Genomic DNA, 12,402 nt, shown 5'->3' with positions numbered 1-12,402 from the left:
TGCACCTATCAACAGGTCGCATTAGATAGAAAGAATTAAACCAACAAAGATCAATTTGATAGGGCTATGCACCAAGACGACTAAAGCCATAATAACCATAGCTTAGCACATGTTGCAATTCCATGTTCAAAATACATGGCAAGATAAATTATCATCTCAATACATACGCATAAAGCACCTCACAAACTTGATGCACACATATACGTGGTGAAACACACTTGACGAGGCAAAGACATGAAGAAACCTAATCACCAAGTCTGGGATAGTTTAGAATCCCTTCCATAACCAAGCATGTCATGAGCCTGATGTAGAAACAGCAATGCAAAGCACAATTCCAAGTGACAAAAGACTTGGCAAAATGCCTCATATAGGTGATACATAATATCCATGTCGCACTAAAACTGGCCAAAATGTTTATCATCACTATCTGCTACCACTGCAATCAAAACACAATCTTCCATGTAATAGTTGCTTTAGCCACTACATGTGTATCCGTTGCTACCAAAAGGAAGGTATAAACCGCTGCCTACAAGATACCATAAACATGCCACAGAGGTGAGCAGGCTTATGATGCCATAACCATATCACAAGTGGGAAAAAACCATGATGATACATCCATACAAGCAAGAAGAAAGCTAATACAAAAGGCTTTTGTATAATAGACATACCTAAACCCAGCCATGATAAGAAGCTAGCCATAAACAAAAACCAACCATCTCCGAACACCAGCCATGAACAACCGCCAGCCATGAACAAAAACTAGGATTTTGCAGCAAAAATCAGCCAATAGCTTGAAACCTGCAAACCCTTTCCTACAAACAAACAAAAAAAGGATCAATGAGCACAAAACCTGTTCTGTATCAAAACACACCAGCATTCTGCAGCCAAAACCAGCATTTTACATCAAAAACCAGCCAATAGCTTCCCACCTGCAAAAGCTTTCCTGCAAACAAACAAAAAAGGGAGTCAATGAGCACAAAAACCAGCCATGTATGCAAAAAATACCCACACATAAAGAGAGAGTGATATAGAGAAGTTACATAAGGGTGGATGACGTCGTCTAGAGACTCTTGAGCGCCCATCATAAAGAAGTCGATAACAACCCTTGCATGGAATTCCTTGAAGCAAGGGTCAGCACAAATAACCTTTTGACACTTACCACGCCCCCAAATGGTGCATGATGGCTTTGAGCTATCAACCTCCTTATGTTCCGAAAGAAGCTTCTTTCGCTTCGCTAAACAAACGATATAGTACTTGCTGGCCACATCATGCAAACGCGTAGGAAAGTGACCATTGTATGCATCCTCAACAACTGGCCTCTTGCACACATAAGGCCAAAATTCATTGTCCACCAGCTGCTCATGCATATGGAGCACAAAGTCAAATCTACACACATCCTTTTTGCCATACATTTCCTTCCATATAATCTAGCAATTTGTAAAAACAGAATCCATGAGACCCCAAAAACCTGCATGCCACCACTTAAAACCATGCATTGTACTTTGCTAGCTATAGCCACTACCAAGAACCATGCTATCAAAGACATCACAACCAGCCTTGCATGCATTATATTTCACAGCAAGTGCCAGACATGGGAAAGGCAATCTCTTATCACCAACCAAGCGCAACACCTCACCTTTTTGCACACCATAGCAATTAGAAGCAAAAAGAATCTCTTTTTTGTCCATCAAGAACAAGCAACAAGACCTTGCTTCTTACAATAAGCAAACCGACAAGCACCCTGTGCTCTATTACCCAAATGCAACATTTGGGTGGCGGGAAAGTGCTTCCTGTTACATACATAAGTGCCAATGCCACCTTGACCTTCACTTCTTAGGTGCTCCAAAAGCTTCACAGATGTGAAGTACCTATCAAAGAATACATGGTGCCTTTTTCTTGGCAATGTCTTCACCAAATTTGCAACAACATAAAAAGACAATTCAGTATATGGCATCTTGTCATAAATTTGAAATGCAAAATTATACCCCATGGCGGAGTCACATAGATTCCAAACCTGGATACCAAATTTATGAGGCTTTTTGGGATTGTAAACCCTGCACGGATTCAATTTACACTTAGAAGGAATTATGGGTTCATCCACAGTCACACATCGACCTAAATTATAATGCTTTTGAAAAGTGTAATTCAACCTCTCCTCTAGCTCAAGCAATTGCCATAACCTGTGCTCTCTAGTTCCCCGAGGTGGTCTTTGTGCATTGTCCCGTAAATGCAAAAACCTTTGGATTTGCTGGAATGTAGTTTGAGTCATCTTTTCACCAAAATTAGGAAATAGAAGGGAGCCTCTTACCTCATCTTTCCAATAATGTTGCTTTGATGGCATGTAGTGTAGTGCCATGCCCAAAGCTACACCCATGAAGCGTAGGAAAGAATGACGATCTATTGGAGCCCATCTTCGCATGGAGTCATGCAACCGGCCACATCTTTGCCTCTCTTTCTCGGCATATGCATTAGTCTCACTAATAACATGATCAACAAGGTCAAGTGGAAAGAGCATAAAAAACAAATGAAACTCACAAAATTCACGTGGCATATGTCCCAAGTCTGGTCCCTTGACACCATTGAAAGGTGGAAGAGCCCGAAATGTATCATGTGGCTCTTGCTCTAATTCATCACCACTCTTCCACTGTGGAGGAATCACATCAACAAAATGTGCATCTCCATCAGGAGAGTCATCAAGTACGGGACCCTCCGCTTCCAATACTTCATTGTCACCACATTCAACCCCCTCACCTTCTGATGCATGCTCATCATCACTTTCATCATCATTAGCAACATCAAATGGGCTACTTGAAGGGCCAGGTCTTCCCCCTGCATGAGAAGGCTTATATTTTCTAGGTCGGCCACCACATACAGATTTACTATATTTGGGTGATACATTTTCCGGTGTGTCATTTGCATGCATGATGCTTTTGGTCTACCCCAATTACGTGATTTAGGTGGTCTTCCAGGACGCCTACCAAGTGGGATTGGGTCAAGTGGAGTCTCTTCAGCCTCTTCTTCAACATGCGTTATGTTCTCTTCCCCCCCAACAAGCATTGCATCAAAATCATTTGCAGCCCCCAAATTACGTTTTGATAGCATAGGTGCATGACTTGATCCACCAATTCCAAATGAAGAAGGTGGAGGTGTAGATTCTTGTCTTACCTCACAGTTTCTTCAATGAGGAGAATGCACCCGTTGAGAGCTCCGCACAACAAATTCTGCAACATCATCCCATGAAGCTGAATAATCCTTTGAATCCCCCTCAAATCGGCAAGAGAACTTCTGATTTTTAACTGAGTATTTTTGCAGGACACCAAAAAAGAAGACCTATGTATGCTTTTCTCCAAATTCTTGCTCAGCCCATGATGCCCAAACCAAGCTGCCGGGACCTGCAAGAGTGCACCTTCTTGGGCTTGCAAAAACTTTGGGTAGCGTCCAACACGTCTGCAACCAACTTCCTCTGCAGCATAACATCTCTGATTTGACGTCATCTGCGCTGCAAACTTCGGCAACTCCAAGAGGGGCAAAATCGATTTTTGCCAGACCCCGCTCAAGGGGTCACTCAATTTTGGGGTTTGGGGCTTTCACCCTCAACCCTTGGATCCCCTCTTCAACCTATGGTCAAGATCCACCCCCAATTTAGAGCCTAGGCACGCGCATGGAAGCATTTTTCCTGCACGACATGCCATGGACAATTAGCCAATTGTCATAAAATCCATCAATTGAATTATTCATTGAGTTAATTACCCAACCTTGCTGGCATGCAACCGGTTCGAAATTAATTCCAAGTTTTTTCAAGTCTTTTGAGAAATTTGAGGATTGGTCCCATGTACTAGTCCTATTTATATTTTTAGAATTAATTCGGGCAAAATTGCGAGTTAACATGACATAAAAGTGTACTAGGACATAAATCTGTCTTGTTACCAACCTAGTGTTAAAGTGCACATTTATGGGTAGACAAGGTAAAATTCTTGGACATATAGTGTCTAAAAATGGTATAGCTACTGATATGGAGAAAATTTATGTTATTGTTGATTTGCCTAGATCGACAACAGTCAAGGGGGTTCAAGCTTTCATGGGACATTGTGGATATTATAGACGGTTCATTTACATGTAAGCTATAATTGCAAAACCCATGTACAGTTTGATCACACACTTTGAATGGACTGATAGTGTGAAGAATCCTTCATGAATCGTAAGCAAGCTCTCACTTTCGCTCCAATATTGAAAGCACCAGATTGGAATAAGATAATCCACATATATGTAGATGCTTCCAATTTTGCCATCGGATGTAAACTAGCTCAACCAGGAGATGGGAAAATTGATTTTCCTATTTCTTATGCTAGCCAGTTGAACATGGCGAAAAATAATTATACCACCACCGAAAGGGAAGGATTTCTATGCCGTAAAAAAGTATAGACATTACCTATTGGCAAACAAATTTGTGTTCTTTGTGGACCACCAAGCCCTATTGTACTTGGTCAACAAGCCATGAAACACAAGAAGAATAGTGAGATGGTTCATCATTCTTCTAAAATTTGATTTCATTGTAGTTGTGAAAAAGGGTACCACTCATGAAAGAGCATATCATTTGTCGAGGATTGTTTCGAAAGAACCACTGAAGGGAGTGGACGATGATCTACCAGATGCATATCTGTTCTCTGTAGAAATGATACCTAGATGGTCGGAAAACATGGTATCATTGATGACCATAGCCCAAGTGGATTTGTAAATACCACTTCCTATTACAATCGGATTAATTGAGCAGTTGGCTATGTATCAATTACTAGCTAGAAGGTTATACAAAAGAAATCGAGATGGAATATTGCTATTGTGCATTAATCCTGAGGAGAAAACCCAATACCTAAGTCAAGTACATATTATTGTAGTAGGACTTCACTTTGCGGAAGATCAAACTATGCGACGGATCTTGAGACTTGGAGTATTTTGGCCAGCTATGAGGAGTGATGTTCAATTTTAACCACCATTTGGTTACACATTCTTTTCTTTTTTTGCAAAATTCACAATTGTGATTGTATTAAAGAATCACCAATAGATTACAAATCAGCCCCTAGCTCAGGCCAAGCCTTGAGGCATAGAGGTTTAAAACCGAGCTTAGCTACAATAACCTAGTATTATGCAAGGCATGACTGGATGGCGTAGGATTCCCTAAGCCAATCCTCCGAGCTGTATGTTTTACATACCATATATAGTAACGCCTTGATTTCTTGTACAATCTCTGAGAAGCTAGCCTCCGATAGGTCGTTATCAAAGACACGACCATTTCTCGACTTCTAAATGTTACTACAGAAGCAGTATCTGACAATTTGAGTGCAAATAAGTCGTGTAGAACTTTGAAATTGTTTGTCACCAAGGCACAAATCCTTCTTGAAAAACCCTATCTTCCACGTCCTTTGTATCCATTTGCACATCTTTCTTGCAAGGCCTCTAATAGCCAAGTATTCCGTGAAAAGGCGGAAAAGGTCTTCGCTAGCTAATCTACACACGAAACATCTGTTGGATTCGATACCACGCGCTTGGATCTTGACGCCTATCAGCAAGGCCCCCAGAGTACTTTCCATAAAAATATCTTCATAAACTGAGACCATTGCAGATTCCAGATATTATTCGCGACGTCTACCCATCGAGCCTCCAACCATTGCTTCTTCCACTGCTTGTTTAAAGGGACGAACCAATCTGCCTCATGGATTAACATTTGGTAAATGCCCTTGGTATGGCGCTTAGAAAACCGGCTGCTCATTGGCCATTCCAAGCTTTCCACTCAAAAGTAGATTCACATATCCACATGAAAACATGGTCCAGGCCTTCTACAACCTTGTTAGCAAGTAGATGCTCAGTTCCATTGAGTGGGCAACCACCCGGGCTGAGGATTTCCATCACTTGCTATTACAATCCCATAAGTGGCTTAGCCGTTGTAGTTCTTTTATTAATAATCCTTCTTGCAAATTCACTCCAATAAGGGTTCAAGGAAACTCCAACAGCTTTAGACAGCCAGAGGGACCAGTGCAAGATGGAGTTCTGGAAGTATCTAGTAACTTCACCCCATTCCAGTGCCCATGTTGCTCGGTTGCATTTTCACACCAGCTCTCCTATGATACTCCTCAGTCTTAAGCTAGCCCACCCAAGGGCTAGAAAATTGATATGCATCTCAATCCCTTTCCATTGCCCACCTTCAGAGATAAGTTTGGCCTTGTCAATCATATCCTTGGTCATGATAGTGATCTGCAATCGAGACCACAAACTTGGCACACAAGGCTTCAACACGAACACTAGGGTTGAGAATTCCAAGGCCACCTTGGATCACCAGTCGAGCAATACCTTCCCACTTTTCCCATTGCCATGACGTCGAGGTTTTAGTGTTGTTCCTCCATAAGAATCTTTTAATTGGTTTTAGAAACTCCTTCCATTTGCATTTGGCTATTTTGAGGAGCGGGCCAGTGAAGGCAATATAAGGAATCATAAAAGAGTTAATCACTCTGACTCAACTTTGGAAGGGGAGCAACACATACTCCCATCTTCTCATTTTACTCTAAATCTTCTCAAGGACCCACTAGACAGACCCTTTGCTTGTGCATAACATCCACCCCCCTAAGGGGGGCCCCAAGTGCCTAAATATCCTACCTTTAGACATAATCTCCCCCTACCAAACCAATGGGTCAAAAGAGTCGTTTTCCGTCCAGGGAGATCAGTCTCGACTTTTCAATATTACACTTTGACCCAGAAGCCACAGCAAAGGTATGCACAATCTCAAGGGCCTTCTTGAGCATCTAAGGGTAGGCTTTCAAGAAGAGGAGGGAGTCGTCCGTAGACATCTTGGCCAGGAGCTAGTTGTTACTGGGCAGAGGTAACCCTTGAATTTCCCCCCGCTCAACAGCAGCATTGAGCATCGTTAATAGAGGATGTGATCCAATAGAAAAGAGAAGTGGGGACAAGGGGCATCCTTGCTTAATTGATCTTTTAACCTCAAAGGAGCCTACAATTCTATCATTGAAGAGGAGCTCCGATTGGCCACCCTCACCCAGAGTGTCTATAAGCTGGCAGAGGCGCGGCCTTAAGCCCAATGATTTCATGACATCTTCAATGAAGGACCACACAATCCTATCATAAGCCTTGTCCAAATCTAGCTGCAGCAAAATGCACTCTTGCTTCGTAAAGGCTGCGTACTCAATGCCAACCATGGTTGTCAATATGTTGTCATAAATACACCCGTGCTAATGAGGGGAGATGACTCTGTCAAGGAGGGGTGCCATTCTAAGAGTGACTACCTTGGCAATGATTTTTTATGCAACCGACATCATGGTTATGGGACACTAGTGCTTAAGCTGCGAGCAACACACCTATTTTGGGATAGGCTTGATAAGTCCTCTTTTCACATTGAGATCCAAGGACCCCTTAACTAGGGCCTCGTTAGCCATACATGTGACGGGGACCTTGAGGTCCTCCCAGAACTCCCTGAAGAACTCAGTGGTCAGACCATCCCAAATAGGTGATTTCTCCTTGCCAAGAGCTTGCAACGGTAAGCGTGAATTCATCTTCAAAGAAGGCCATCTCAAGCCAAGTGGCTTCAGGTTGGGAGACTTTTCTGTTGACACTCTCAAGCAAAGTTGCTCTGGATTCATCCACCTCTTGAGAACCTATCTCTGGTTGTCCAATGATTTGGTTAAGGTGATTAAGCATCAACCTAGCCACGGCCCTAAAAAATGTGCTTGATTAGTAGCCTCGGGCTGGAGGAAGGTCTCTTGGGATATCAGTCTCGCCCTCTTGACCTCCTCGAGTTTCTGCTTAGCCAGGTTGGCTTTCTCTTCCAGCCACTTTTGTGTTCTTCTTCAGAGGCTAGTCCAGAAGCTTTTTTAAGAGTCCGATTAGCAACCTCCTCTTCAAGCTGCTTCCATTGCTCGTCCCGAGCCTTTTTCATTTGAGGGCCCAAGATTTTGATTGCTTTTTGGATACTTCAGGAAAAGAGGTCCCAAGCTTTAGGTCTTTCAAGATTACCATCTTTATTGAGTATTATGCTCAGGGCTTTCTTGGTAAGACTTCTAAACAGAGGGTCCTTGAGCACGTGTGCCCCTATAACAAGTAGCTTCAAGTGTAATGGTATATGGTCCAACATGCTCTTTGCTAGTACCACCTTCATTTCAAGTAGCGACGGGACCCAATCAGCCTGGTGAGAGCAGTAGCACCTGTCAAGGCGGGAAGCCGTGCGGGCATACTGAAGGCTTGTGTATGTGAAGCCTAGCATGTCGTTCCAGGGTCCCACCTCCCATAGGTCCATCAAAGCCCATTTCTCACATAGACCCAACCATTTAGCTTTTTCAGTGTCTGCCAGCAAACTGGTTGATCCAATTCTATCGTTGCTCTTCTCCACTATATTAAAGTCCCCGATCAGAAACCACTTTCCTTCAATAGGGGAGTCCCTTAGGTGCATCCATAATTTGGCTCTATCCTTTGCATTGCAAGGGCCATATTGCAAGGGCCATAAATTGTTTACTATAGTAATAGGCTGATCTGCCCACATAATTCTCACTTCTAGGGCTCTCCCAAATGGGTGGTTTGGGACCACTTTGGGCTCGAGGTCCTTGTCCACAATGGAGAGGACTCCACTAAACTCTCAAATGGGTGGTTTGGGACCACTTTGGGCTCGAGGTCCTTGTCCACAATGGAGAGGACTCCCTCTCCATAGAAAAACAACTTCTTATCCAAAGCCTGTTTTCTTTTGTTGCGACCATCAAGATGATGTTCTTGAATGGCCCAACACCACACTTCCTTCTCCTTTCTAACTTCCTCCCAGAAGAGGGCATGCTTCTTTTTGGTCTTCAATCCTTTCACGTTCCAAGACTGAATATCCAGGGCTTCCATCATTGGGAGAGAGGAACAAACTCTTCAACATCTGACTCATCCCCGGTCCTCGTATTTGTGGCCCTAGGAGAACCTGGAGGCTCCTCAGGGTCAGGGGATCTCTTCTCATGCAGCACCTCAAAGGGGTTGTGGAGTGGGATGGCACCATTCGCCCCTTTCAGCTGGACATGAAGATGATCCCTTTTAAGGCTCTTCTAAGCCAACATAAGCCAAGGAGTCAACTGAGCCAAAGGGAAAGAACATTGTAAAAGAGAATTCTTCTAAGTCTAAAAACAACCCAACAAAAACAACAAAGGAAAGGCAAAAGAAAAGGCTACAAAGGTAAAAATAAACTTTCTCCTGAATAGGTTGAACGTTATTGTAAAGATAATAAGTGTTTCAAGTGTGAAGAGCAAGGTCATATTTCACGTGCATGTCCTAGGAGAAGTGAACGTGATGACCCTCTTAGAGCGACCATGGTGGAAGATCTAAAAGAGGAAGGTCATTGCAAAGGAGCACCACTCTCTTATGCTTAGGGAAAAGTAAGAGAGCATGATGCTTTCATATTTTTTGACGTTGGATCTACCCACAACTTCATTTCTATTGATCTAGCTTCCAAGGTAGGAATTCATGACTTTGAGATGGAAGATGTGGTGCAAGTAGATGGAGCTTTCAAAGGGAAAGAGGTCTCAGTCACTCTCTTGATTGGAAAGCTAAGGCTCCATTTGAAAAGCTATGTGGAGTAAGAAGATTTCTTCGTCTCTCCACTCAAGCATGAAGATGTTATCCTAGGAGCACCATGGTTTGATCACATGGCTGTCACTATGAAGTTTCCAGAGAGAAAAGTCTTTTTTCTTATCAAGGCAAGGGTGTTGCATTTTTTGTTAATAGTGCAAGAAACACTATACCTCTTATATAGACTAAAACTTTAGACAAAGTAATGAAAATCTCTCTTTCTTGCTACATAGTTTTTGTCAAGGAGTCTAAGAAAGATGCACGTGTTCCTAATGAAGTTAAAGATGAAATTAAAGAAGATTAGAACTTTCTAATTTCCTACATGAGTTTCAAGATGTGTTTATGGATGACATTCCTTGGGAGCTACCTCCCAAAAGGGGACAAGATGATCATTCCACAAAACGTCTACCCAGTAGCTCACCTCTTAATGAGCCTCCTTATCAAGCCTCAACGGCTCAGCAAGAGCAAATTATGAGGCATGTGAACGAGCTTGTGGAAAAAGGGATGGTCATGCCTAGTTCATCTCCATTCTATTCACCCATTCTACTAGTACAAAAGAAAGATGATACTTATAGAATGTGTATGGACTATTGGGCGCTTAATCGAATAACGATAAAGAATAGATTTTCATGTTCCCAAGATAGAATATCTATTCAATAAGCTACTAGGTTCTACGTACTTTAGTAGAATAGATCTCAAAATTGGCTATCACCAAATAAGGATAGTACCTGAAGATATTCATAAGACGGCCTTTTGAACAACTTTTGGTCTATATGAATTCTTGGTACTCCCTTTTGGACTTACCAATGTGCCGGCTACCTTTAATCAAATGATGGAAAGGCTCTTCAAACTTCATCGAAGCTTCACAAGAGTGTTCTTTGACGACATTATCATCTACTCAAAGACTATTGAGGAGCATAAGCAGCATCTTCAGGTAATATTTCAAGTTTTGAGAGACAATAAGCTTTACATTGATCAAAAGAAAAGTGTTTTTTTATAAAAGATATTCATTATTTAGGTCATTTATCTCTTAAGCAGGGATTCGAATGGACCGTGCAAAGTTGGAGGTAATAAAAGAAAGGCCTATCCCAATGAATATACACGAAATAAGAAGCTTTATAGGAATGTGTGCATACCACAAACACTGCATAGAAAAATTCTCATTCATAGTAGGCCCATTGTATGATTTGACTAAGAAAAACATTAAATTATGGATTGCAAAAGAGAATGGCGCTTTTGAAAATTTAAAGGCAAGAGCTTATCTCTCAAGCTGTTCTAATATTACCAGACCTTTCAAAGCCTTTTGAGTTCCATTGTGATGCCTTGGAGCTATTTTTCTTCACGAAAGGCATGCCATAGCATAGGAAAGTAGGAGATTGGATGACCAAGAAAAGAATCTAGGCATATATGAAAAAGAGCTTTTAGCTATCTTACATACCCTAGGATGTTTGGAAGCATTATCTCCTAGGCACTACATTTGTTTTACGCACAGACCATCAAAGTCTTAAATAATTTTTGACACAAACTAAATTGAGTGATAATCAAATGATATGGGCAACATAGATCTTTAAGTACCATGGCCTACCAAAGTCTATAGTATTCGATAGAGATCCAAGAATGACCATTAAATTTTGATCGGGTCTCTTTGAGAATTTGGGTAGTACTAAGTTGAATTTCTCTTCGGCCTATCACCCACAAACAAATGGCCAAAGTGAGATAGCAATTTCAATTATCATTGATATGCTTAAAGCCTATGTGACAGAAGTAGATCAAAGAGATCAATGGGAAAAGTATTTACCCTTAGTAGAGTATGTGTAGAATAAAATTGTCCATACTTCTATAGGAAAGTCACCCTTTGAAGAAATTGAAGGAAGACCCAAGTGAAGGAGTACAAGCGGAAGTGCGACCCGAGAGAGAGTGCGAGAAGAAGAGCACGACGACATGGTGAACTCGCTCTACTGTAATGTGTAGAGCATAGTGAGTTCTTATTAGGTTTTAACAAAAGAATATGTGTACATACCTGGCGGCCTTCCCACTTACCTGGGCGACCACATTGGGCTTTACACCCCAACAACCTCCTACTTAAAGTCCAATGTGGAACTTTAAGTGTGAGAGAAGCTACTATACAAGCTAATATACAAGAGATGTGGAGAAGTGATGTACTACCCTACACCTAACTGCTTGCGAAAATGCGCAAAGCTCTCTGAGGGAAGTCCTTTTGTAAGTAAATCAGCAGGATTTTCTGTGGTGTGAACTTTGACAAGCTCAATTTGCTTATCCTCGAGCATTTCCCTGATGAAATGATACTTCACATCCACATGCTTTGTCTTTGAGTGATAAACTGGATTGCGAGCCAATTGTATAGCACTCTGACTATCACAATATAACACAGGCATCTCTTCTTTGATTCCCATTTAAGCGAAATGGGAATCTTTGCATGCCTTTGATGTTGCAACATATTCAGCCTCTGTAGTAGACTGAGTAACACAATCTTGTAATCTAGAACGCCATGATACTGCTGCACAAGCCAATGTAAAGACATACCCTGACGTAGACCTTCGGTTGTCTAAGTCACCTGCATAATCCGAGTCTGTAAAACCCTTTACACTTAGCTCCTAACTCCCATAGCATATACGCATACTTTTTGTAGCTTTCAGGTATCTCAATATTTCTTTCACTGCCTCCCAATGTTTCTTGCCTGGGTTTGACATGTATCGACTTACTACTCCCACTGCAAATGCAATGTCTGGGCGAGTAGCAATCATTGCATACATCAAACTACCCACTGCAGATGCATATGGAATCTTA

At 41.9% G+C, this 12,402-nt stretch overlaps 1 pseudogene; it reads right to left on the bottom strand.

Annotated features, from left to right (window-relative positions):
* Positions 1–759: 759 nt before the first annotated feature.
* On the bottom strand, positions 760–3,494 carry LOC147427990 (uncharacterized; annotated as a pseudogene).
* Between the last annotated feature and the right edge of the window lie 8,908 nt (positions 3,495–12,402).

Source organism: Adiantum capillus-veneris, chromosome 23 (assembly GCF_014529385.1).
Source record: "Adiantum capillus-veneris isolate H3 chromosome 23, ASM1452938v2, whole genome shotgun sequence".
In the NCBI taxonomy this organism is placed as follows: Eukaryota; Viridiplantae; Streptophyta; class Polypodiopsida; order Polypodiales; family Pteridaceae; genus Adiantum; species Adiantum capillus-veneris.
The sequence above is the reverse complement of the archived record's forward strand: the minus strand, read 5'-3'. Positions and strand labels throughout refer to the sequence as shown.